Source organism: Bacillus rossius, chromosome 1, assembly GCF_032445375.1.
Source record: "Bacillus rossius redtenbacheri isolate Brsri chromosome 1, Brsri_v3, whole genome shotgun sequence".
In the NCBI taxonomy this organism is placed as follows: Eukaryota; Metazoa; Arthropoda; class Insecta; order Phasmatodea; family Bacillidae; genus Bacillus; species Bacillus rossius.
The window spans coordinates 27,166,492-27,193,261 of NC_086330.1; the positions used below are offsets into that span (position 1 = coordinate 27,166,492).

At 33.3% G+C, this 26,770-nt stretch overlaps 1 protein-coding gene across 1 annotated transcript in view; it reads right to left on the reverse strand.

The window, feature by feature from the left end:
* LOC134527574 (uncharacterized) overlaps nt 1-26,770 on the reverse strand; it is a 196,811-nt gene that overhangs the window by 86,003 nt on the left and 84,038 nt on the right. The gene's annotated exons all lie outside the window — the stretch shown is intronic.

Below are 26,770 nucleotides of genomic sequence, written 5' to 3' on the forward strand. Positions count from 1 at the left end.
GTTATTTTCCCAGTGTACAGGAGAATGTGCAGTATATCCTGAAGGCCATCGAAACCGCGAATTTTGCAGGTTTCTAGCCATAGAGAAAACCTGAAGATCGGACAAAAAAAGATGGACACACAAACTTACAGAACAAAATAAGAAAATATCTGCCGATGTTGACTATTAAATACACATGTAATTACGTATGGAGGGAATTAGAACAATATCAAAGCACAGACAAAAGCAGTGACCTGACAACGAGAAAATTAAATACAGACAAACAACAACATTGGAAAAAACAGAAAAAAAATAGAGGAACCCAACGGAGTTAAAAACTAACTAAATAGTTTGCTTTTGAACCTTTAATAATGAAATGATGATCACAGGGAAAATTAAATGTAACTTTAACTTAAGTGCACCTATGAGTAAATGATATCTGTCAAACTTTTCTATGTAAATAACATTTGTGAATTATTCTGTTTACGCGAAAAAAGTATTAATACAAAGTTCACAGCTTTTTCCGAGCACCAGATACGATTGGAAAAAATATAGTAATATATCCTCACACGATAATTATTTCCTTTTAGATGCCCTGCTTAGCAGTGATATAATTTCAAAACAGATTAGTAGAATATTTCAAATATATAGTTGTACATGATTGCAACTACACTGCAATAACAACAAAGCAGTTCTCTACGCTCTTACATTTCCGTTTTTCCTTTCTCCCAGTAATATTTTTCATTAAAAAAACTAAAAACATACTCCTTTTTTTCCTTTAAGAATATCATCCAATAGTTTTTATTTTTATTTTAGCCAGATAAATATCTGTACGTTCACCAATTTTTAAGTTTTTTTCCCTTAATATGAATATTGTTTCTTTTTGGAGAATGTTTCTCTGGTTTATTTTTAATGGTTTTTGAGCCATCTTCTTGCTAAGATAAAAGTGAGACGTTTAAATACGTACTTATATATAATTCAATTTTTAGAGATACAATACTGTTTTCTGTCTTTCCTACGATCGTATATATAAGTAAATATATATTATAGAATTGTTTTATGAAGAAATATTTAATTCCAGGTTTTGGAGTTAAAAAAAAAATTACAACGTTCAGAGTCTTGTAATCGCTCAGTTTTGATGTGTCACACTCTCCTCAGTCACAAATACTGCTATGTAACAGCAACTAGATATATATATTTGTAACCGTAGAAGAAAATACTTATAATTGATGAAACCAAAAATTTTTCTTCCGGGTGGAATGCATGTTAGGTCTACATTTAAGAACATTGCTTGAAAGCCTTTAAGGGAATAACCGTTCATTAAATTTAATCTGCGAAGTTAGCACTAATATTTCATGGCTGCAGTACGGTATTTTCTTTGGAAGTAAATACTCCTTTTATTCCCCCTTCCCTTCTAAGGGTCTTGATGAAAAAATGTTACGTCCCATGTTGAAATTGATAACTACGTGATAAAAAAAAAGGGCAGTGCGCTGATATTTTACCGGGTGTTACATCCCCTGCATTCTAAGCTCGCGCTGCTCAGAAGTTCAGGTCACGCCACGCCTGAACCCCTGGAGCTGAAACACGGCCTGCTATATTACAAGCTGGGTTCGGCGCTCCTGCAGTTGCCGCGCGCCGGTGGTGACCGAGTGCCAGCAAGTAGTGCACAACCGGCTGGTATGCAACCCTCTTGCACTCGAAACACACTATACTATACTATGCACCCATAACACTAAGTATGCGTTTGTATATTCGCTTTTGCTTAAACTACTTCAATCGGTCTGTAAATATACTTCTTACGAAACAAACCATAACCTAATTGAGCTGATTAAAAATTATTACATAATATTATATTAAAATTTTATTTTAAAAAGTAAAGAAATTTTTCCAGTGACGAGCTTTCATCATTTTCCGTGTGCTTAAAGGCGCGTTTAATACCACTGCAACGTAAGGACTGTTGAGTGTTTGATTGTAGAATATTATGTATTCTTATCATTGTAATGCCTGCTTTCTTACGTTTTTTTTAAACTTTGATTACTTTTTACTATGACTATTTTAGTTTTACCAATATGTTTCAAGGTAGTTTCACTATCATAAAATTTCATTTGGCACACCAATACGGTTGGTGTGTACTCTACTGTGCTGTAACACGTATCCCAGATGTTAAAACACGTGGGGTCCACCATCTTTGTGCTACATTTCCGTTCATCTACTTCCGTCCCATTGACAAGATTACTCCTACCAAGTGCAGTATACCGAGAGCTAAGATGTTACACATGAAAAAACACAACGATCAGTATCTTCTGCGCTCGTTAAAATTAACTGATATCCTCACACGGCTTACGGAAAGTAACCAAATTGCAAACAAAGAATTTACTTCACTTAAATGATTTTAAATTGACACACTCCATTTCTGGTTCACATTGTTTGTCATAGAAAAACTTCAAGAACAAAGATAGGGATAAATAAACGCACAGAAAACAAGCATTATCAGCTGATGTCAAAATATTAAATGAATGGACAGCCCAGATATCCTTAGGAAAATATAACATCACAGACGAACAAAGTGAGCTGGCAACGATGAGATAGGAATTCAGTATGTTGTTTGTGTCTGATGATGGGAGCAGATGTCAGTTCCCGAAAAGTTGCAGCTGTTTTCCTTTAGGAAACCTACTGTGTTCATCTGTGCTTTCGTATTTGTGTTTTCCAGAAAATCTGCTTAGTTTCATCACTGGGTTCAACTGTGTGTCGCAGTGTTGTCTTTGTTTTTTCCAGATTATATGTTAAGTACCATAGCTGAGTTTGTCTGTTTATCGCTATGATGTGAATTTTTTTAACGTTGCAACGTCTAATAAATCGATGAACACCGGCTGAAAGCACGAAAAAGTGTCCCGTTACGCAAATTGTTCCGTTACGCTGTGTCCCGTTAAGCTCATTGTTCCGTTACGCTTTTTCCCGTTACGCTCATTGTACGCTTGCGCCGCACCGACAGAAGTGAAAACTTAAAACTTTGTTTATAAATGTGTAATACGAAATAATGTCTACGTCAAATGTACGTAAGAAAATGAATCCGATTACTAGTATCATTTCAAGTATTTATTCTTTTATTATTAAAAAAAAGTAGCATCTGACGGCGAGTGCAGTAATAATAGGTTATGTTACAATTGACTAAAAAATTATGGTGATTCATATAATTGATGATAGATATTTAATTAGAGTTTATTTATATGAAAACTTGTTCATAATTATATGTTTAAACTTTATAGCTAAACGCCAGTTTTTAAAATTAATTACAAGTCATCGACACGTGAACTCTTTCATCGAACTTTTATAAAGTGAAGTGAAAAGTTATTGTGGTTTTCATTGCTTCTTACAACAACAATTTCGGCAATAAAGGTTAATTATTCTTGCATTTTAAAAATCTGATTACTAGTATAATTTCAAGTATTTATTATTTTATTATTAAAATAAAAATGATTCAATTTTATTCATAAAAGTATGCAATCATTTCATCAATGTTTTGTTATGACGTTGTCACGTTAAACTATCGTCCGTAAACCGACTTTTCAGACAGCCAATTTTTTTTCTTCAGATGTCTCGTGTCTTCAACCCAATGTGTTTGTATGTGAGGTGATATTTTTTTCGACTAATTCCTTGATGGAATTCTCTGGGGTTTCTATGCATTAAACTTTTGACCTCGGCTTATTTTGGCTTGTATTCTGCGTGTTTGAATCTTGAGGTCTTTCTATGACGTAGAATGTAACTCAGCAGTAGCGTGTGCTAAAAAAAATGTTTCAAATAAATATTTCCAATTGCAAAATAATTCAAAGAAAGTATTTGCTTTCCAATAAAGATTTTTGGATCAATAAAATGTATTGTAAACAAGCAGCCATTATTGCAATATTAGTAAATATTTCGATTACTGTAGGATGAGGGAGTCATTAATTGGAATAGCGAGTATTGCTGAAATGAATGGGCTACAGAAACGAGAGAACTCAAAGAAAAAAAAGTACCAGCTGACGGAAACGTCATCCACGCCCCCCCCCCCCCCCCCCCCCAATTGATGGATTAGAACCCACCGAGAATCAAACTCAGATCTTTCTGTTGGGAGGTGAGGGATCATGATCACTTTCTTCTCATTTTTTTCTTTCTATTGTTACGTATTCTGACAATGCATGCATGACACGTTGTATAATATTTTAATACGTTATTTTTTTGTAAATGGAACATAAATATTCATGTAAAAATACAGATATTTGTAATGTGTACATTTAAATGTAAAAACTGTATCACTTTAAAATAGTGTTCGCAGTTATACTGGGTTCGGATTCTTACCTGATCATTTATGCTTTGTGTTGTCCCAGTACCTCCAATAGTTAAAGTTAGGCCTATAGCCTATGTAAACCATTCCCTTAAGGGCTTACAAGTATTAACTGCGCACATAACAAGCATGATACAACAAAAAAAGTTATATTGTTTTATATTCTATTGTTATCTTTTCCATTTACCGAATTTTACTTTTACGGTAAACACACGCGTAAAAAGAAATAAGAGTTTTTGCAGGAGTCTTAACAAGTTATTTAATGTTTTGCTAATAATATACCAATAATATTTTTGTGGATTTGGGTTCAACGTAAGTGAACTCAGAACCCATAAATTTACGCAGATCCCTGGATAATTTGTAAACAGAGTTCTTAGTAAATTTCAGGTGAAAAAAATTTAACAGTTTGGATAAATATTTAAATTTAACAGTTTGGATAAATATTTAAATTTTTTTTGCTCTTTAATTCTGCTGTATGATGTACCTGGAAACGTTATTAATGTTACATGCATGAATCAAAGAAAATGTGGAAAAGTAAACTATGAATTAATCTAGCACTGTTTAACAGGCCAACATTTTTTCTCCTTTTTCTCGAAAGCATCGCGCAATACTTTAAAGTATACATTTAAAAATGCGAGGAATAAAAGGTGAAATAATTACAATTCTAAAAAAAGCTCGTATATGTAGTAATATTCGTAGCTCCACAGAAAATGTTTAAAGCGTAATTACAGTCCTGAAATCAGCTTATTAATTTTTATTTTGAAATACCCTCAAACATTAAATGGCAGATTAAACATTTTTTTTGGGACATCCTAGTCATACGTATATCGTTTTAAGTGAAATTTTTTAAAATAAAAGTTGGTTCTGCTGTCGTTGGGCTGTATCAGCAACATTTATTTTACCTTCGACATGCACACATGACAATAAAACGCTGTTTTTGTTTCATTGCAACATTAAAAATTCTTGTGATTAAAGAAAAATATTATCTTGGGACTTACCCAACATGCTTGAACTCACGAATTTCAACCTCTCCTTCAAGCTTGAAAAAAATATATTTTTTTTTCCTTGGAAGAAATATGGTGTTTTTTTTTTTTTTTTTTTTGGAACATTGTCTATCGCCTTGCATGCAAAAATGGCAGACCGCCCTAACCACAGAGGAGCTTGGCAGGTAGCCTATCGTCCAGGAGAGAGCGGCTCCTCTACAGTTTATCGAGAATGGGAAAGGCCGGAAAGACAAAAAAAATTTTCAACCCTATAATTTCTAACGGGCACGTTTGTTTTAAGGGAGTTATCATTCGAGTGAACTCGGAGAGAATAATCAGGTCATATTTTCTACTCGTGTGTTACAGCATTTTACGTAAGTGCCTTTCCTGGAGGTGAAGTTTTCAGACTGAAGAGACGTGATATTGTAAATGACGTTGAGAGATGACGTGTTGTCATTTCTTAAGATCACAACTTTTTTTTTAGAAAAAATATAAATTTACAGAATAATTATTTAGACTATCTAAAACCCCGTGTGTTTTTTTATTTCAGAACTTTAAAAACAGCATTATATTTATCTAACAAAAAATTTAACGAAGCCAATTAAATACTTTTTGGACTGTGCTGTAGGATTGATGTAATATTTTTATAGATTTCATATCCATCTGCTAACCCGTTTTTTTAAGTAATAAAATAAAAGAAAATGCGAATAACTTAAATAAATGTCCGAAAGAGACGATAGATCAATTAACTGAAGCGCATTGTGGATTAGTATCGCTACAATTTAAGCCATTACTCAGAATTTAATCCGAGCTTTGTGATACCGAGTAATTGTATCTACAGTACTTTATTATAAACAAAATAATATATACATCACGAGAATAACGTTCAATATTAAGTAAACGTACAAAAAAAGTATTTTAAGTCTATAATTTAAACAAATAATATCTTATTCTGAAATGGCATATGCACTTTAATTATAAAATATTTCGAGCTTACGAGTAAACTGACATGTAAGTTTTAAATATTTTCTTCATACAAACACGGTGCCTGCTACATGTGCTTGTAGGGTAAAAAATAGTTTAAATTTTAGTCATAAATAAAATTTTGAATATCTCGTTATAAAATCTAATAATTTTTAAAATAAACTTAATTGAGATTCTTATACAGTAGTTTGACGAAAAATAGTTCAATCCAATCAGGCACCCTTCATGCGTGTCTATGGCGACACATATAAAATTTTCACTTACCAAGTTGATTATTTTGGACAGATTAAGGGTGGTTTTATTTTTCAAAATACAAAAATTACAAACATAAGCTACACACAGGGAGTAAGAAGTTACAATTTTTTCTAAATAAAATCTTTTCATTTTGTTGAAAAATAAGTTCGATATAAAAAGTTAACAAAATAAATTTGGGTGAATAATTTTCACAAAACTGTCCACTTAAAATTATTCATAAAATATTTTTTCTGCTAAATAACTCAGTGTAAGTGGCTCGCTATTCACCATCAATTATAAATACAAGAACCAGTAGTATTGTTGTTCAAATTCACTTCATAACTCGGATCAAATATAAGGCAAAATGTAAACCTATAAAAGCCCAAAACTTAACATTGAAAAAGCTTAGACTATCGAACATCTTTAATACATAAAACAAGGATAAATTACATTTGATGAACTTCATATCAAATAATCCGTTTTCCTTCTAAATGTACCTATTAACTGTAGAGAACCAACCAATTAGCCGAGTAAGGGCGAGAAAGCCAGTGATTGGTCAATTGGGTTGACGTGCGGTCATCGATTGGCCAGTCGCACCAAGCACAGTGATCTCGTGGTTGGCGGGTTAATATCCATTTGTTGCGGGTTGGTTCAGGTGACGATGTTAGCACTCGTATTTTGCCACAACTCTGCCGCATATCCCATCCCTTAACTTGCCACATACATACCACCCGACTGGCAGTGGTGATCGATGGGTTGCATACACTTCGAGGCGCTTGGGATGCTCGGTAGACAAGCGTGCTACAAGACACGGAGCTCATATTTTACAATGTAAAGAAGGATGGTTTGTGTTTAAGGAGACCGCCTAGTCAGGGGTATATTTTTGGTTAGTGAGGCGGGATAATAAGGGTGACTATTGCTGGTGCTTCTATCGCGTTTTCGCCTCTGAACTGGCGCGCAGTCTTCCCGCCGTGCATAGGGAAACTTCGAGATAGGAGTGGTAACCGTGACATTAACAGGTATGAAAATGAAGATAAAGCTAAAATGCAAGTCAATTTAGTGCTTTAATAATCTCTACCTGATTTTCCTTGTCTAAGACGTATTTTAAATACACGTTTTATCAATTTTCACTCTTATAAAAAATACATTTTAAAATGAAAACTGAAACAGAACTACTCATCCGCCCTCGGATTATATATGCTTAACGTAAACACACCCAACTTAGATATCTCGAGTAGTTTTTAAGTCACGTGGTTTTCTAGAGCTCTGCACACGTGTGTGTGCAGAAACCGAAATACGTCATAGGTTTAACAGGTTTTTGGCAGTAATTATTTTCTTTAGTTTCATATTGAAAATTTTGCTTTGCTAAAGCATTAGTATATAATTTAATTGCACGCTTAAATATAATAATGACTGGCAGCTAAGTATTATTAATTAGTATATTAACTATTTTTGGAGTAACTACATATTTAATAATGCTGTAAATTGTCACTATGATTTAGGCTATGAAAATCTCTTAATGTGCGATCCATTCAATATCAAACTGTTGAAAAATTTTCACGTCAGTGTAATCCCTTGAAACCAATATGGTGAATTTCAATTACCATCCCTTCCCGTTAATATTCAGCACGAGAACTCGGACAGTAAACTTTATGTCTTCAATTTCTCTGAAACATTTGAGAATTTCTTGAGCTTGTTATTGTGTACCTTAATGTAAATCTTACTTTAAAACGTAAGTCGAATGCTTAAAAATTAAATATGTACACGTGTTGTAGCTATTATATCTATTTTTAATTAGCAGTACCAGCCACGCGTCTTTGTGGCTCAGTCTGGTTAAATGAAAAAGAAACAAAAGAGAAAATTAATTTGTTTGTAATTTGTTTGCTGTAGGTGCACATATACAAAAGCATTACTCTTTAAATCTATATCTATTTATATATTTGCCTCTATAAAACTCATTATATTTCTCTTCATATCTTTTATATATATTTATTACCTATCTCTATATATTTTATATAAATCTATATATTTCTGTCTCTTATATATATATCCATATCAGTCCATATACCTCCATCTATCTATATCTCTATGTATCTATGTTTCTATCTATATATCAATCTCTCTATCTATATCTCTACATATTTCAATAAATCTATATATCCCTCGCTCTATCTTTCTATATCTCTATACATCTGTAACTCTCCCTCTATTTAACACTCTATTGTACACAAACATGTGCTTGATGAAACTAAGATTTTCCATTTTTTATTACTCAGAATATTATTCCAGGAATTAATAATAGGGCGCCAGAGGTAATCAATAATTAACAACAAAATAACACAATAAGACTTATTTTATTGTTTTAATCATAATGAGAAACCTCGAGTCATGGAAATAATAACCAAACAAACAAATATTAAATAAAGTCTATGGGATTTCGTAGATAACCTGACTCTTGAATAAAATACAAAATAAATAAAGTTCCTGAAATTGTTCACTGAGTAAAAGTTTTGGGGTTTTGCTCCGGCTTGCTCGAGCATGAAACGCCTAACCAAAAGACTTCTGGACTTGTGTACATATAGTTTGTGCCAATGTGAGTAAATTTGCTGTTAATCGCCGAAAGTCAATGTTCTACTAATTTTATAATAATCCAAAGTTTATAAAATTACAGTTCGTTTACGTTGACGGTAAAATTTACGTCAATTTTATTATATAGCGATGATGCAGACCATACCTTAACTATAGATGCTTAATGTCGTTCGTAAAATACTTCGTCACTCACGTGAATTGAATGCGATTATTCTGCATTCAATTACAGGGCGTCAATTAACATTGCCCAGTATTTTGACGTAATTTCCAGTCCAATAACGCCGAAATTAGCATCGCCATGAACAAAATATTCCCAGAGGGAATACACTACCACACGCACTAAATGGCGTCATTTTCCACTCTCTTTCTTCTCTCTTGCCGAAATTAAATTGTTAATTTAAAAGGGCCAATCACGGCCGCGACACGTTAGCGTCCTTTTTAATGAAGCCAATGAAATGTCAATATCAATCAAGCATAGGCTCGTTAAAGCTGTTCCGAACGCCGCGCGATTATTTATTTTAGCAGTTGTCATGACGACACAGCACTAGAGTAACCTATATAGAATGAGTATTCTCACCCCGTTCTTCGCTTATGGATGCGGAACAGCCAATCAGAAAGTTGCTTTTCGTTGTTTGGAGGTATGACGTCAATCTAACATGGCGGTTCGCTTTTGTGGACGATGTTCGCTGTTTTGAGCGTTTTCCCAGTAAGTTTTAGCAATGCCTCAAATATGCTGTGTGGTGCAATGCAGCCACACATCTTATAATTGCCGTCTAAAACGTTTTCCGTCAGACAAAAAAAGAAGTTCTACTTGGGAAGCTTATATACGACGTAAAGACTGGAAGAGAAAAGAACACCACAGAATTTGTGAGGTAAGATCAATATTAATTTTATTTTACATACACTGATCGCCGTGTCTCAATGTGCATGGCAATAGGCCTTTATGGGCCTTATGTTATGTTCGTTAATGAAACTGTAAACGTATGTAGATACACAAGCTACAATTGTTAACTTTCGTACCAATTTATACATCTATATAGACATACCTTTAATGTTATTCTTACGACGTAATTTAAGTACACTTTTATGTTGTTATTTAATCACATTTATTTTGTAGGCTACGTGTGCAGTGTGTGACTGATGCCAATAATCTGTAATGTGAGCTGTAAATAGACCTATATTATAAAAAAAATTATAGTGCTGTATTAATATTTCAGGCTTCTGCAATGGCAAATATTGATTGCTACAATGCTTTGTATTAATTATTTTGCTTAACTTATTATAGCCTATTTGTAATAATACATCTCTGGTGATGTTTCACAAAGACCAGGAAAATAGCAGGGTTAGGGAATGTCAATTTCCTGTGAGAAAAAAAAAACCTTCAAGCAAGTGTTCCAATTGGCAAATTGGCATGTTATGTTCACAAAATGGTCACATAGCTCAGTTTTGTCTATAAAATTATGCCATTTTTACATTTTGCTAACTTGTGTATGCATACAAAATACAAAAAAAAAAAAAAATTATATTTTGCTGCCTTATTATTATTTTCGTTAATTAACAAAATGTTTAAAATGATATATAATTGGTTGTACGTGTGTTGCTCCCATAATAATAAAAAATACTATAATTTATGTTAGGTTGAGAACAGTTGCGCATGGAAGTGTTCTTCAATGCGACAAAATGTTACAAAATGAGTTGGAACACTGGCATAGCCACACAAATGAGAACTTAATGGGATTATTTTGAAGAATGCTTTCAAGAACATCAAATAAGTTAACTTTCTGGAAGAAAATAACAGGCTAATTTCACAGTAGCAATTCATAGTTATAAGTCTTCAGCTGCCACAAGTACTTATTATTTTTTGACCTTGGTGTCACAGAAAGTACACATTTCTTGCATATATTCAATTAATTATTCCCTGATTAATGCAATCATTAATATTTAGAAATTTAGTTTGCGAAGAAAATTATTTAAATAAATCCACTTGTAAATGATGTTAATATTTATATTTTGTTTTCCAGTGCCACTTCGACAGTCATCAGTTTGAATTAAATCGTTCTGATGGAAACCGTAAACTGTGTCGAGATGCTGTGCCATTAATTTTCCCTACTCACAGGATCTGTGGACAGAATGCTTTTTTTGTCCAGGTAATTATGAAATTTTCTAATTTTGGAATAAACTTGTCAGCATTTTGTAAGGTAATCACTTATAAGAATATTTTTATGATGAGGAATTGTCAGTGAGTATGATTAATAAAACTAGTGAGAGATAATATTCTGCAGTGCTGTAGGCTCGGATTAAATCTGCTATTAAGCATGTTATGTTCATGAAGTACATTCAATTTTTATTGAAATACATCTAGAAGAGTAAATTACTAATGTGATTAAAAACTGCAAGACTCAAATTGTTCACATTATGAAATTTTCCAGAAAAAGGACTTTACCAAACATGGTTTTCTTCTTGCATGTTGGCTCAGCATACAAAGAAATAAAACTGGTTTTTGTTGGCATTATCAAACTAGTATAAAAACTTCAAAATAGTTTCACATAATTCAGAATACATGAACAATACTAGGAAATGCCATGGTGAATTGTCTGCATTTGTAAGGAGGAATAAAGATGTAAAGTACTTATTCAGAGGTCTTAAAGTAACTGAGCAATCAGCAACATTGTAGAATAAATGTTTTAAACAGGACACACCCTTGCCATTGATAATTATTACTGTTTATTTTACATGGCTATCAATGGTATGGATAATTCTTTGTTTGAAAAATAAGTAAATTATTTTGTAATTATATACTGTATGGTTGTACTATTTACATATATTTTTTGGGGGTGAAAAGGGGTGTTATGTTCTGACAAGTCCATTTACAGTTGTTCGTACTTGTAAGCATGACATTAATGTTTGTAGGTTACAGCTAACATTCCTTTTCTTATTTATTTATTTTTAATTAAAAATACAATACAAAATACAACACTTCTTATCAGATAGAGATTCTTAACTAGAGTATTTATGAGATGTAACAGCGAATCTGTTTTTTATTTATTAATTTATTTACAGAAACCAGTTGGGGCAGATTCAGCTAGCCTTGCGGTTAGTACTGAACCTTCGTGCATTGGTGCCTCTTCTGAGAAGGTTGAAGTACACAACGATGATGTTACAGCAAAAACTGTAAACCAAGCATCTATTGCATCCCATGTAAGTAGCCCATTTTAAATAATAATTTTCAGATTAAATCAAATAATTAATAAAATCATTTTAACCTACACTTATTTTATAGAATTCTTAATGTATTTGTATGGTGTTATGTTGCCCATCTGTAAAACATATAATTTTACAGTGCATTGTGTGTTTTCGAAAATGTTCATTTATTTATATTAGGTTCTAACCAGTATGGTTTATTTGTAATTATAGTTGTGGCAACACTCTTCAAGGTCAAGTAAACTTTACTATTTTGCATAACCAAATTTATTACTGCAGTGTCTAAAAATGTTCATCTCTTGTACAGTAGTTAAGTTTTTCCCTTTTTTTGGTACTTATTTGGTAGGTAGGTACTTACTAGGATAGATTGAGAACCCTGTTATGCAAACAAGTAATGTGAGCGTACTGTCATTCCATATACATATTAAAAGTATTTGTGCACATATTATTTTAGAAAACTAACAAATGGACCAAATAGTGTTTGTATGTATGTATATAAGATAAAAACATCCAACTTTTGTGTTTCTTTTAAACAGCGCACCAATGATATAGCATTATGTATTCTTTTTATTTTTAATAATTATTTTAATAGACAATGTTTTTTGTACCAATGTGGGTTTGTGATGTTCCTGACCCAATTTTTGTGCAATATTATGGGTGCGGCATTAAATAAACCTTTCTCTCTATTCCAAAATACCTAATCACATTGATTGAACGTAGTTCGACAACAGTGTACCAGTATTTGACTCAACACCAAAAAGCACTATAATAGTTGTATTAGATTGGTATGGGGACACTTAGTTTACATAGAAAACTTGAAAACATTAAGTTAGTGACTATTTTGGTCTGCATTATTAAAAATAAATTTTCATTTCTCTAAAAACTTAATATTAGAGACAGTATCATAAATATAATTCGCTGCCATTTTTCCATTTCTTTTATAATGAGAGGTCAGAAAATATGGCATCTTGCCTGCAAGTCATACCAACAACTGAATTACGTGAAAGTGCAGATTTAATGACATGTCACTCATTTGTCTGGATGAATAGAATTTCTGTGTTACAAAAGTTCTGATAGTGTTTAAAGTCATGTCCGCTAAGGTTGGTTTGTAAAAAGAGATTTTCCTATAAATGTCATATGATTTACCTTGATTGGCACACAAATAAGGATATTTGACACATCGAAGTATGTAAATGTTAAGAAGTAGAAATATACAAAAAGATGACAATAGATTATAAGCAGGGATTTCACAGTTACCTAATTTTTGGAAGGTTAATTGTTTCTGCACATTTCTTTACATTCAGTTGTAATAGCAAATCTATGTTTTACAGGAACCAGTTGGGGCATCTTCTGCTAGCCTTGCAGCCAGTTGTAAACCCTCGTGCAGTGGTGCTTCAAATGGAAACCAAGCCTCTACCGAGTCCCATGTAAGTATATTACCACCTATGGTATGTTTATTTCATTCCATTACATTTTTACAAGTATTGAGAATAAAATGGAAGTTAAAAAAAAATGAAGGGGAAAAAAGATAATACTGAAGCAATTTTTGATAGTTAAGATATTACATGTATATTTAAATTGTAGGTATCAGGTCATGTAAAAGATATTTTTTATAAATTATATAGGTCATCTGGTGATAAGCTACAGGTTCTGAACTATGTTTACTTATTTATATAGCTATAGTATTTAACTGCTACAGTTTTCTGTTAACTATATTGCATTAATTTTTTTTTTATTCTGTCATATAGCAACTCATAAAAGTTGGTAGAATGTATCGTAAAATTATATGTAGTGGAACCTCTTTTACACAATTGACATTTCATATTCATATTTTTATTTGAAGTAACTTTCACTATATAAAGGTAATATAATTGTATAAATTACTTGTTTTACCTACAACATGGGGGAATAACATTTCCAAGCAAATGTCAGGCAATTGGTCAGTATTTCAGTTGTTCAGTCCATTTCAGTTTTTTGTTTTATGATGTTCTTCGTCCGAGAAAAGTCATAGCTCCATTGCAGTGCCCTAATTCTTTCCTAGGTTATTAAGGGGAAAACCCGTAGTCCTTGTAATCCGAACGTAAACATCTAAAAACTAACAGCTTAAATGAAATCATATTTTTTTTTTGTAATATGAGAAATTAAAAATTTTTGTGTACTGTCAATATTGTGTACAAAAATCTACAAAGTTCATTTTTATAGGTTATAGTGAGCTCCAATGTAACTGCTATTATGTAATTTTATTGGTTGCAGGATGTATCTCCAAAAGGATTTATTTCTTTGGAAGAACATGAAAAAATAATGGCTGATATGAAAACAAAACTTCAGAGAAAGATATACTGCCTCCAAAAAGCTAGACTCAGGGAAGAGACAAGATATCATAACCTTGTGGCAAGTTTGAATGATCTTTTCACAGCAGACCAGATTCAGCACTTGTCTCAAAAGAAAATTGGCAAGTGGTCAAAAGAAAGTGTAAGAAAAGGACTTCAAATCAGATATGCTTGTGGTGTGAAAGGCTACAAACAGTTAATAAAGCAAGGGTTTCCTTTACCATCATACCAGTCACTCTGTAGGAGAGTTCAAAAAATTTCTCTCGATCCTGGTGTATCTGAAATGACAGTACAACTAATGGCAGCCAAAGGGAGAACAATGAACAGGAAAGAAAAATTTGTGGTGTTGTCTGTTGATGAGATGGAGATAAGAAGTAAATTGGAATTTGACATTGGAAGGAAGAGGGTGGTGGGTTATACGACTCTAGGACATGAAGGAAATAGAGCATCAAAACTTTTGTTGCTGGTGGCAAGAGGACTGACAACGAAGTGGAAGCAGCCAATTGGGTGGTATCTTACTGATGGAAGTACAGTGACTGGTCCTGAGTTGCAGGCGTTTATCCTTGAAGGTGTCCAACAGATGGAAGAGGCAGACTACCATGTTATAGGCTGTGTTTCAGATATGGGTTCTGAAAATATGTCCATGTGGAAATCCATGGGCATCACAGTAGGCCGCTGGTCCTTGGACAAAATGTCAATTTCGCATCCATGCAGGCCAGATGAAGATTTTTACATTTTTGCAGATGTGTGTCATGTTTTAAAAAATATACGAAGTGGATTTTTGACTCACGATATACACTTACCAGATCACACTGTCAAAAAATACAATTTACCTACCAGTACTGTTTCTTATTCGTGGATTTTAAAGTATCTCGATGATGAATCTACTAAAGATACAACTATAAAATTGGCTCCTCATTTAATAAATAGTTCTGTCACTGCTCCCACTAGTTTTGAAAAAATGAAAGTTTCTTATGCAGCGAAACTCATGTCGCACAATACTGCAAATGCTCTGAGAACAGCAGTGCATCATAATGTTTTAGCAAAAGATGCTTTGACAACAGCATGGTTTATTGACAGTGTAGCAAAGTGGTTTGGTACTGCAACAGGGCGACATCTGCGTTCATCGATTACAATGAAAAATATACAGGTAAAATGTGAAGAGTTGACTGAATTTGCTGAACTAATGAGAGAGATAAAAACAAGTGATGGTAGATGGAAACCTTTCCAGAAAGGTGCAATTTTGAGTACTTATAATTTAGTATCTCTAGTTTCTAACCTTCTCAATTCTGGCAGTGTTAGTTATGTCTTGACTTCTAGATTTACTCAAGATGCATTGGAAAACATTTTCTCATCAATACGTTACAGAGGAACTGTATTGCCTTCACCTCTTCAAGCTCTTAGAGCTGTGCGTTTACTTTCTGTTGCACTTTTTACGTGTGAATTGAAGAACGTTAACTACGAAGTTGCTGAAGATTCTTCATACATAGATTTTTTGGCATCACCAGTAAAGAAGAAAGAAAAAACAGTTCAAGAAGAGCCACTTAAACTTACTTCAGCTTGTTCCAGACTACATCCTTTGGAAGAAGATGCTTTGCACCACTATACTGGTAGAGTTGTTGCAAAAATATGGAACAACATCTGCATTTCTTGCAGAAATATTTGCCACAGTTCACCCAATGACATCTTAACAATTGATGTAGTCTGCACGAAATTGAAAGATTTTGGTGGGTTGAAACATGCATCGGAAATTGCCTTAACTGCTGCAAGACTTCTTGAACGTTTCTGTTGTACAAATATGGATACTATGTTCCAGAATAATGATTACATTGTTGAAAGGCTCTGTTCAAAAGTAATTTCTTCTGTTGAATGTATCCTTCCCAAGTGTGCATGTAACTTGGTTCCAAAATTTTCGAAAGCTTTCATCAATTCTAGATTGCAGTTTCGGCTGTCAGATTTAAATGCTGCATACAGAAGTCAAATGAGGAAACGCAAACTCTATAGCACCAAATCTGGAAACGATGTTGCGGTGAAGAAATTTAAGTAATTTGTTACAGAATTTGCAATTTTTAAGTTTTCTATGTGCACTTTCCTGTTGAAACATTGATCTACATTTTAACAGGAAGAGTATGAATGCCAAAAATGCTAATAATGGATAAACAGTAATCCATACCACATACATTTTTTAGGGGTTGTCTTAGGTTATTTTTCTATAACAAAAACTATTATATAAACATTTACATATTATGAACAAGTTATAACAGTTCTGATTTTGATGGAAGAAATTGTGTTTTTGTATATATACTTATGTTATATGTGTGTTTATATTGAGTATGTGTCTCATGCCCTTTTTGAGAAGCTTGTATTTTGTGTATATACAATATTGTGTATGTACAGCGATGTATGCGATCTCGAAAGTTAGGGACTTAGCAAAAATTCAAGCAAACGTCGATGACGTCACATTAAGATGACGTCACGAGGATTTGAAGGTCAAGGCTGTCCCGAGTCAACGACCGATTACATAATCAGTTACTTCAGGGGGGTTAATCATCCCTCTTACATGGTCATGGTAATAATTGCGTCACTTTATTAAGGGTGAATTTAATTGTTGAATATATTTCTCATTGTGAAGATATTATTGTAGTATTATGTACCAATAAACATCACATTCTATAGCTTTCTAAACTCTGAATTAAAATTTTGAACAAATAACCTAGGTATAAAGGGTACACGGTTTATCCTCATACTCCCAATTTAATTTGAGGAAAAATGATGAAATCTAACGTAGGTACAGTGGGGAAGCGATATTCGAAAACATCGCCAAGTATGCATAGGAAAACCCAAACCGATAAAGTCACAAAAACAGGAAATTATTGATTAATTATTTTCATCGTTAAAAATAGTGCGATTTGTCAGAGTACCTATGAAAACTAACAAACAAAGAAAACCAGCACTTATAATTAACCCGTGTTATTCTATATTGATTAGTCAAGGGATGATTAGTTGCTGTAGGTATATTACACACATTCCGTAGGTATTTTGAATATCTTTGGGTTTTATAATTTGTTACTATGCAATACGATTATGCGCTTTCCTCATAAAAAAATTCAGAATTTATTTAAATGATATGAGCTGTTATCGATTGCTATTCAACACATGTTTTTTTTTTTTAATTAACATCTCAAATACAAAGATCAATTCTGGTTGGCAACGAGCCAAATGATTCGATTCAGTAGGTATAAACATTATCTGTGGTTTACCCATTGATTAACTGTAAGAAATCATCTTCACAAATATAGTCGTTTTATTATCATCTCAAGGCACTACGATTAAATGTAGACTGGAGATAAATAGTCACTCATTTTGCGCGACTTATTTGGTGCCTAATGCTATGTGACAGGACTGACGTACGTTTATTACGCACCTGAAAATTAGATTATTACTGTGGGAGTTAAAATCCACTCATTTTTTACAGGTCATTGCGTTTGTTACTCAATTTCTAACCCAATTGCTACCCTTAAATATTATTTCAATATTTCGAGTTTCAATTCAATACCTAAAAAGTGAGTCATAAATGATGAGATACATAAATTGACAACAAGCAGTGTATTCACACGAAATCAACTTTATTTAAAGCAAGGTATACACAATAACATTATTAATACTGTAACATCAAACTTAAAAAAAAAACTACAACAATACAATATTAAATCTAAACTACATCTTATCAGCAACTAACTTAGCATATAACAAAACCGTCAGGTAGCAAAAAACATAGTATTTAGATAAAGACAAACAACCACACCTTTGTTTACGCAGATTACGGACTATCGGTGCAAGAGCAATCGTTGCCCTCTCGTCGTATTGAGATAAGCAGATATCAAGGGCACAAAAAGCCCCTGTTCGATTTAAACCGGCGCTGCAGTGAACCACCATAGGAGGAACGTTTTCATCCGTGCAATCAAATTCGGCCATTAATTGAGCCTTTCTGACTGATAAAACAAAGTCTAGAAATTTTGATGGGTTTTGAGGAAGGCTGTTACTCGGCCAATCGGTGTAGGCGAAATGCTTGACACTTAGCGAAGCTCCAGTGTCGTCCGTTATTTGTAGACTGGTCACGACGTGATCACGAAAAGTTTTGATCTTTCGAGTTTTAATGGTGAATTTACCGTGGTGCACTTTCGTTCGCTTTCTAGGACTCCAATACGGATAACATGCTTCTCTTTCTTTTTCCACTGTTTTGGTCAGCATGACAATCACCCGAGCTTGATAAGTGAATACCATCTTCCAGAAATCTTGGGCTGTTTTTTGGAGCGGCGCCTGACAGCACAGGAACCTTCCTTTAATGTTGTAACCGTCGACATGGCTGGCGTTTATGAAATCGCTTTCTCCGTCTTCTGTAGGAAGGATTACCCGATTGTGGTCGAAGCAAAATGTGTTAAAGTATTTGTTTTTGGACCAGTTTTCAGGCTTCATCATTACATTGGAAGAGTAAAAAACTTTTTCTTCCAATATTTCACGGTGTTCTTGTTCCAGGATGTAAGCCACGTTGGTTTCTTCTATAAGTTGTGCATAGTTCTCAGCATCGGACTGGTTTTTGGTGAAAGTCACTCCCATTTTTTTAAATTTAAGTTTGCAGGATAAGAGTCCTGGTCCCGAATATATCTAAGAACTGAATGGAAATTTATTTGCTTATCCTGATATATTTATAGCTTTGATTCGCATTGTTGTTTGATTTTAAAGTCCATTTTTACCCGCTATGTGAATTGATAAATCGATCAATTGACGTATAACATTTCAATGGACGTCATTTAAATTTCTAATATCAATTTCAGGATCATTTTTCAACATTGTGCATGCGAATGACGCCAGTGAATTATCTGGTTTGAATCCACTAATGAGGTAAAAAGTTATCATGAAGTTATTTTTGTATCCTGTTCTCAACAATACTTTTCGGGAATTTTTGGTTGATTAAAAGGTATTTTTTCGGACCAGATAATCTAAGGAATTACATAAAAAGGATTTTACCATGGCTGGGCCCTATAACTTTATTTTTATCCTTATAATCAATATCTTCTTATAATCAATATTTTACAATATGATTTAACGCTTCAGTAAGCACTATAATTTGCCTGAATACTGATCAGTTTTCACGATTACTAGGCGTAGGTGTTTTGGGGTATAAATGCCACCTTCTTACTTATAAAAAGTTCATTTAGTTAAGGCGAGCAGCTTAGAACGAACCAAGGGTGAAAAAACCTATTCAGATACCCCTAAGAAGTTAGAAGTCAAAACATTGGCGTGGGTATGTGCAAATCATTCGTTTTTATCGGCACGAACGAAGGTTGGTCCCTAATGGTTGCTAGTTATTAAGTGTTCGAATACTAACAAAGCTTCAGTTTTGCAAAGCTACCTAACCATAAGGGTGCGCAGTTAGTTCAGTGGAGTAAGGCTAACCTTGAAAAGTTTTACTTAGTCGAACTTCCTTTTACTTTGAGTGATAACAAACGGGAACTGTACCATTTCATTATCAACGGGATGACGTAATTTGATTGGCAACGCGCCATGTGAGAATCTGGGAAAACCCAATACGATAATATTAACCTCCCGAAAAGTTCAGCGATAGCAGTTCAATTATAGATAATTTCAATATCGGCACGTATATAAGCGTCTTCCAGTAGGACTTGATGTTATTACTGTACGGGATTCTCAAGAAAGTAACATGTCTTTCTCGATAGAAATGGCTTTGAAAATGGTCTTTGGTGATGATAAGTTCTACGATAATAATACGATCTTTCATCTCATTGCCGGATTAAATTATACCCAAATTTTGGATAGAATTTGGGAGTCTACCAATCAACAAGAAACGGAACGCGTTTTAAAACTCAAGAATGACGATGGAGAAACTTGCTTGCATATTGTAGCGAAGTGTCTAAGAGGCTATTGCGCCGAGCGCATTATAGCACAGATGCACGATATGGGAGCAGATTTGGACGCGCAGGAAGATGGGACAGGAAATACCATACTGCACATAGCAGTTAAAAACAAGGACTACGAGCTGGTGGATTATTTACTTGGAGAGCCTACCAATAAAAACATAGAAAATAAAGATAGATTGACGCCATATCAATTGGCGGAACAAGATAATGACCCCAAAATAATGCATATTTTTTCGGAAACGGTCAAGAAATGAGTGTAAAGTAAATGTTCTAAAGTTAAATAGCTTATTGTGACCTATTAGTTATTTTTTAACATATGTTTAAGTTTGAGGCTATTATAATATTCGTTTTTTTTTATAAGTTAAGCATGGGATTAAACTATTTTATAGGCTGCTTCTATTTGTGATAATTTTAATAAATTTAAAGATTAAAATAAAAAGTTTCATTTTTCCCAAGTCTAGGACCCCAAATTTTGCTTCTACTGAGCAATATGCTGGGACAAAAAGTACTCAACTACAAAAAATTATTTCTAACTAGTTAGTTTCATATTTATCTTGTTTTCAATCGATTGGATCGTGCAATGCAAGCTATTTTCGTTTGTGGTTTTCAATAACAATAGGGATTGTTTCAGGAGGAAAATAAAGAACAATAGCATGATTCAATTTGGAATTTCCACATTTAGGGATGACTAAAATTTTATTTTGCTGAGATAGGCATTCAATTTGAACGTAGGTATTAAAGTTATTCAACTATTTTATTTAATAACGTCAGAACAAAAAGATTTCAGCTATATCTCTAAGTATGAAAGTTAAAATTGTAGTTCAAATCTATCTTAGACGGCCTAAGGGCCCACAAAGGATACTTAGTTGTGAATGCAATATAGAGGAATTATGGAATATGCTTAGCGTAGGTGGTTAAACTATGTTTTAATAAAAAACACATCATGTATACAAATGACTTAATTCAGTTAATTGGTGTTATTTTATGTAATTTCAGGCATGTATATCATCAATTGACATCATAAACCAATTGCGTTAGAAAACCATGAACATTATTTTCCTATTAACGGGCCCGTTTCGGAACATTATTGCCTATCTCGATCATACTTTAAAGCCATTAATCACTAAATGATTGATAGGGGCAATTCCCATTGGTATTATTTACGTCATTAAACCAGTAGCTTAATAAACTCACGAACAGATATATATATATATATATATATATATATATATATATATATTTCGTCCTAAGTTAATTAATTACGGAAAAACCGTACTAATAACAGCCATGATCTTATTTTTGACGGTTTGCGTTGTTCGTTCTAACGACATTTGACATTAGTGTTAATGAAAGACTTTATCTTTTAATTATGTTTGGGACATTCCAAAAACTGGGTATATTTGTACACGTAAATTACTGTAGTTTCATTTTCCTTAGAAACACCAACTATAGTGATAAGCTTCGAATATGTAACAGGAAAAACTTCTGTTTGAGATTCAAATGCGTTTCATTATAATAATGTTTTAAGCATCGATTTTGACGTCAATTGAGTAAGGTTATTTGGGTCACATTGACATTGGCTATCGAAAGAAGTCGATTTATTGTCAAGTTCTAAAAGAAAAAGAGAATCAAAATATTTATGTATGGAAAAATATTTTTTGTTACTCTCACAAAAATTAACCCTATTTTGCAGCCTATGTGGTTTCAAGTTGCCTACTAACTAGTCATACAGTATCCTTAGAACTGTTGCATACCTTTTTTTATCTTCATCTTGATGCATTGCTTTGTTTATAACTGCTACCTAATAGCCTATAAACGAGGATACGAGTAGGATAAATACAGGATAACCATTTTTGTGGGAAGTTTTGTCACGACCACACGTATCAGGATGTATTTTCCGGAAGACCGATTAGAGTTAGCGGCTGAAGTCTTGAAGCTTCAAAAGAGAGTCCATAATCTTAGGTATAAAAAACCAAAAACGGAAGAGGCTCGGAAACTAATTAACGAAGAGATCGAGATAGCCAAACAAAAGTATGAAGAAAAAAAGTACGAGCTGCTAATTATGTGCTCGAGGGAACGCTTCGTCGAAGACATGGTGGAATTGGCCCTCTTGTGATTAGGTAAGTCTAGATAGATAAATATCAATGTTGTTCTGTCTTCATCGATCACTTCTATATTTTCATAGCGTTGACCCACTTTGGTAAACAATAGGGCATAGAAATACTAAAGGGAAATTTGTTTTTTGCTTACCTAGCCGATAGCTAATGTGATTGTTCTAGGACTTAGGGCACGTGTATGCTTAGTGTCTGGGCTTGCGCCGACGGCTCTGACGGTAGCTATAAAAGCCTGTGAGGTCTGCTAAGGAAACTATTCTACGGCTAAAAATCTACCGGAGAAAACGTTTTTTGGGATTTAGTCAAAATCATGAGGAAATTACGTTTAAGGTGAGCATTTCACGATAATTGAATTTGGAAGATAGAACGCAAATTCACAACTTCGCTATCTGTTATCATGAAAAATAAATTTTCTCTTATTTTATTTTTGATAACTTGAAGGATAGAGTTCACTAATCAAACCCAGGTTCAAATAAATTATAATAAATTATTAAGTGGACAATAAAGTATATGTTGTATTTTTTAGTATTTAAGAATTTTACGTTTACAAACAGTTGGAATAAAAGTTTTCCTAGATCCATAGTCTTGTTTACTTTACAAAGTCCCTCCATCATTATTTCCCGGTGGGGTTAAGGTGAATTTAGAGGCTTTATTCTAGTTAAAATTCTACATAGTACAAAATAAATAAATAGTTAAACTAACTAATGGAAGTAATTTGTCGATTAGGGAAATGATACTGAACATAAAAAAAGGTTCAACTGTAATGGGAATAATCAATGACGTCCAATAGTTTTATCCCTGAATAAAGAATTTCATTACTTAGTCGTAAAACGATATAGGTGAGCAATTAACGGATAATTATGTGCGTAGTACTTTGTAACGGTATAAAGGGCAGTTTATTTTTAAAAAATGTTAGTTTGAAAAAAACTGTCTTTGTGAATAGATGCTTCACTAAGTCAAGCTCGATTAAATTTAAAACTTTTCGCATAGTATAAGTGCTGAAGGACGCCACTAGTTGTAAGCAGTTTTTACAAGTTAATGTGCAAATTCGTTTCCTCTTAACAGAAAACATCTTCAAAAATCTTCAAAAATTTCACCCTGCTTTCAAAGCATGAATATTGACGATTTCCTGCGTTTTATGGACGGACCGAATTATCAAGCTCACATCATAGAAGAATATAACTCAATAGTCTCTAAGAAGGAAGAAGAAATACGTCATAGACCAACCAAGAAGTTGAAGATTAAGGGCTGTTTCTCATATCTCCAAATTCTTTTCTACAGCCAACAGTCCAAGAATTTGATAATTCCAGAGGCAAACTTTGTCGGTGGATATGAAACTCAACAGAAATTTATTTGTACCAAAAATCCACGAGAGGAAGACTGTGAAATGTTCTGGCAAACGGTGTGGGATAACGAAGTGGAAATTATTGTAATGACGTGCCAACTAACTGATAAGAGCTTCCAATATTGGTCCTCCAAGGAAGGTTATATTTTAGCATGTAAAAAGTTTCAGATTAAAACTTGGTGGATAGTAATCAATTCGCACTATACTTTGACTTTGTTAACTCTGACTGCATCTAAATTGAAGTCAAAACCAAGGCGCATGATTTTTCACTACCAATACACTGCTTGGCCGAGGAGTAAATTTCCTCATCAGCTAGATGCCTTCATAGAATTTTATTACTTTGTTAATGACACGTATTTTAAGTTAGCGAATAGGGTGGCTGACAAAAAATTTCCCCCTATGCTGGTCCATTGTCTTGATGGTTTGGGGAGCTCTCAAGTATTTTGCGCACTCGATATTTGTATTACGCAATTTGATAGAATAGGAATGCTGTCATTGCCAAATATCCTTAAAAAAATGCTAGAGCAAACGCGTGGGTCCTTTAACCACCCAGATCTTTATATACTATGTTATCAATTAGTCAAGGCCTATCTTGATAAGATTTAGTCGATCAGGCCATGCGTGTAATTTTCTTATAATTCATATGTACTGATTATGTCATAAGGTTTAAAAATTATAATAGGGCCAACAAATATGAACCGTAACTGTGAAATATAAATAAGTTGCTCTCTTGAAAGAACTGTCATCCGGTATTGTACTTAGAAATAAGATGTAAAGTTGTTGTAGCTAGGTTTTTTTTATCTCTTTCAATGTGCCTAAATATCATAATTGTTACTAGGATGTAAGTCTAAATTATTGTTAAATTTTTAATGTGTAGAAACAATTGGAATAAAAGCGTTACCAAGTAAACAGATTTTTTTTATTTTACTGTAACAGATAGATTATTTTTCCCCGAACAACTTCAGTAGTAAAATTAATTTGACTTCAGAGGCTTTAAATCTAGTTAAAAATTTACAGTAAATAATAAACAAACAGTTTACTTAATTAATAGGAGGAATTAGTGGACAGGAATTGATGTTTTAGATTAAAAGATTCAACTGTACTGATTATGTCTTAAGATTTAGAAAGAAGATATTGGTATTTCGAATGTGGATTCCTTAAAGAATTATCATTGTAAATTGATCAAAATAAAACAATGCGCATACCATTTATTTTCTAATTAATTAGATCTTTAATGAAGTAGTTGCGTGAGTTTTATTTAAACTTTTGAGACTATATGTTTTAATTATAGACATGAATATTTTGTGTTTTGAACGCAACTAGCATTAAGATAGCGTGTAAGGGTAAAGTTAGTTTTTTTCTACGATGGTGTTTCAGATGTGCTCTAAGTTTTTTATAAAACTTTTTAATTCAATAATAAAGTTATTACTTTAACTAAGACTTTAAAAAGCCCACCCACTAAAGCTTTATGAACTTTTTAAGTTTTAAACGAAAAATATAATAAAGTTTTAAATAATTAGTAAGTGATAGGTCTTTGAGGAAATTATAACAAAGAAAGTTGCACATTAAATCTTTTATTTTATAAACATTTGCCGAAATTTTTACATCTTCTATACGCTATAATACAATCTTATGTCTACTTACAGGTTAAAAACTCTTAACTAGTAATTAAATTACTACAACTATATCTTAGGCTAATTTATCTATCACTTGACTTAACCGTTTGTCGATCGCTATATGAACGAATCGCCGAATAAGAACTACTCAACTTATAGGAAGCCCCTACAGGGGGAATTAGAAATTAAAAAAGACGCGACTAACGAAGAATTAAACTAAAGAAAAGTTAAGGCTATATACTGTTATCATTCCTGAGAATACTTTACATGAGATCCACTATAAAGGAGAGAATATAAATTTTTATACTTACATATAAAACATAGAATAGTAATACAAAGCTAAGTAACAAAAACCATAGTCGTTTGCATCGTACAGGCAATTGTACCTATCTTGTCTGAGTTTTGATACAATAGAATACAAATTTACTTTACCTAACTTTAAAATTCTCGATATAGAAATATCGATAGCACAAAACACCATTGAACGCTGTAATCCATCACTGCAATGGACTACTATAGGACTCTTATAGGCTTTAAGAATCACTGATGTCCCTGCCGATCGATCGTAAAGTCGTGACATAAACACTAAGTCCAAGAAGTCACATTCTGAGGGCGAGATATCGTCTCGTTGCCAGTCCTTAAATAAGAAGTGGTTAACGTACAACTCGTCTCCATCTTCGTGCGTTACAAGAAGACTCGTGATTTGAAATTTCGGATGATGAGTCTCATGTACTTTGATCGTCTGGATCTTTAGCTTTCCACTATCAACCGACGATCCTTCTTCTGGGTTCCAATATGAGATGCCATTCCCATTTTCATCAGACTTATTGAGCATGACAATAATTTCTGTTTGATGCTCCCAGATCATCTTCCAAAAATTACGAGTCGTCGCCTCCGAATCAGGAGTCCTTGTTACAATGTACGCTTTAGGACGTTTGAAGCCGTCGATGTAACTAGCGTTTATGTAGTTGCTGGAACTTGTTTCTTCGGAAAGAATTACGCGGCTGTGTTCAAACAACATTTCTTCTTTCTCCGGTTGACTGTTTTCAAGGTGTTCAGCAGATGTAAGGGCGCTTAAAGTTCCTTCCACTTCCATATTCATTATTTCTTTGTGTTCGTCGTAAATAACTTCAAC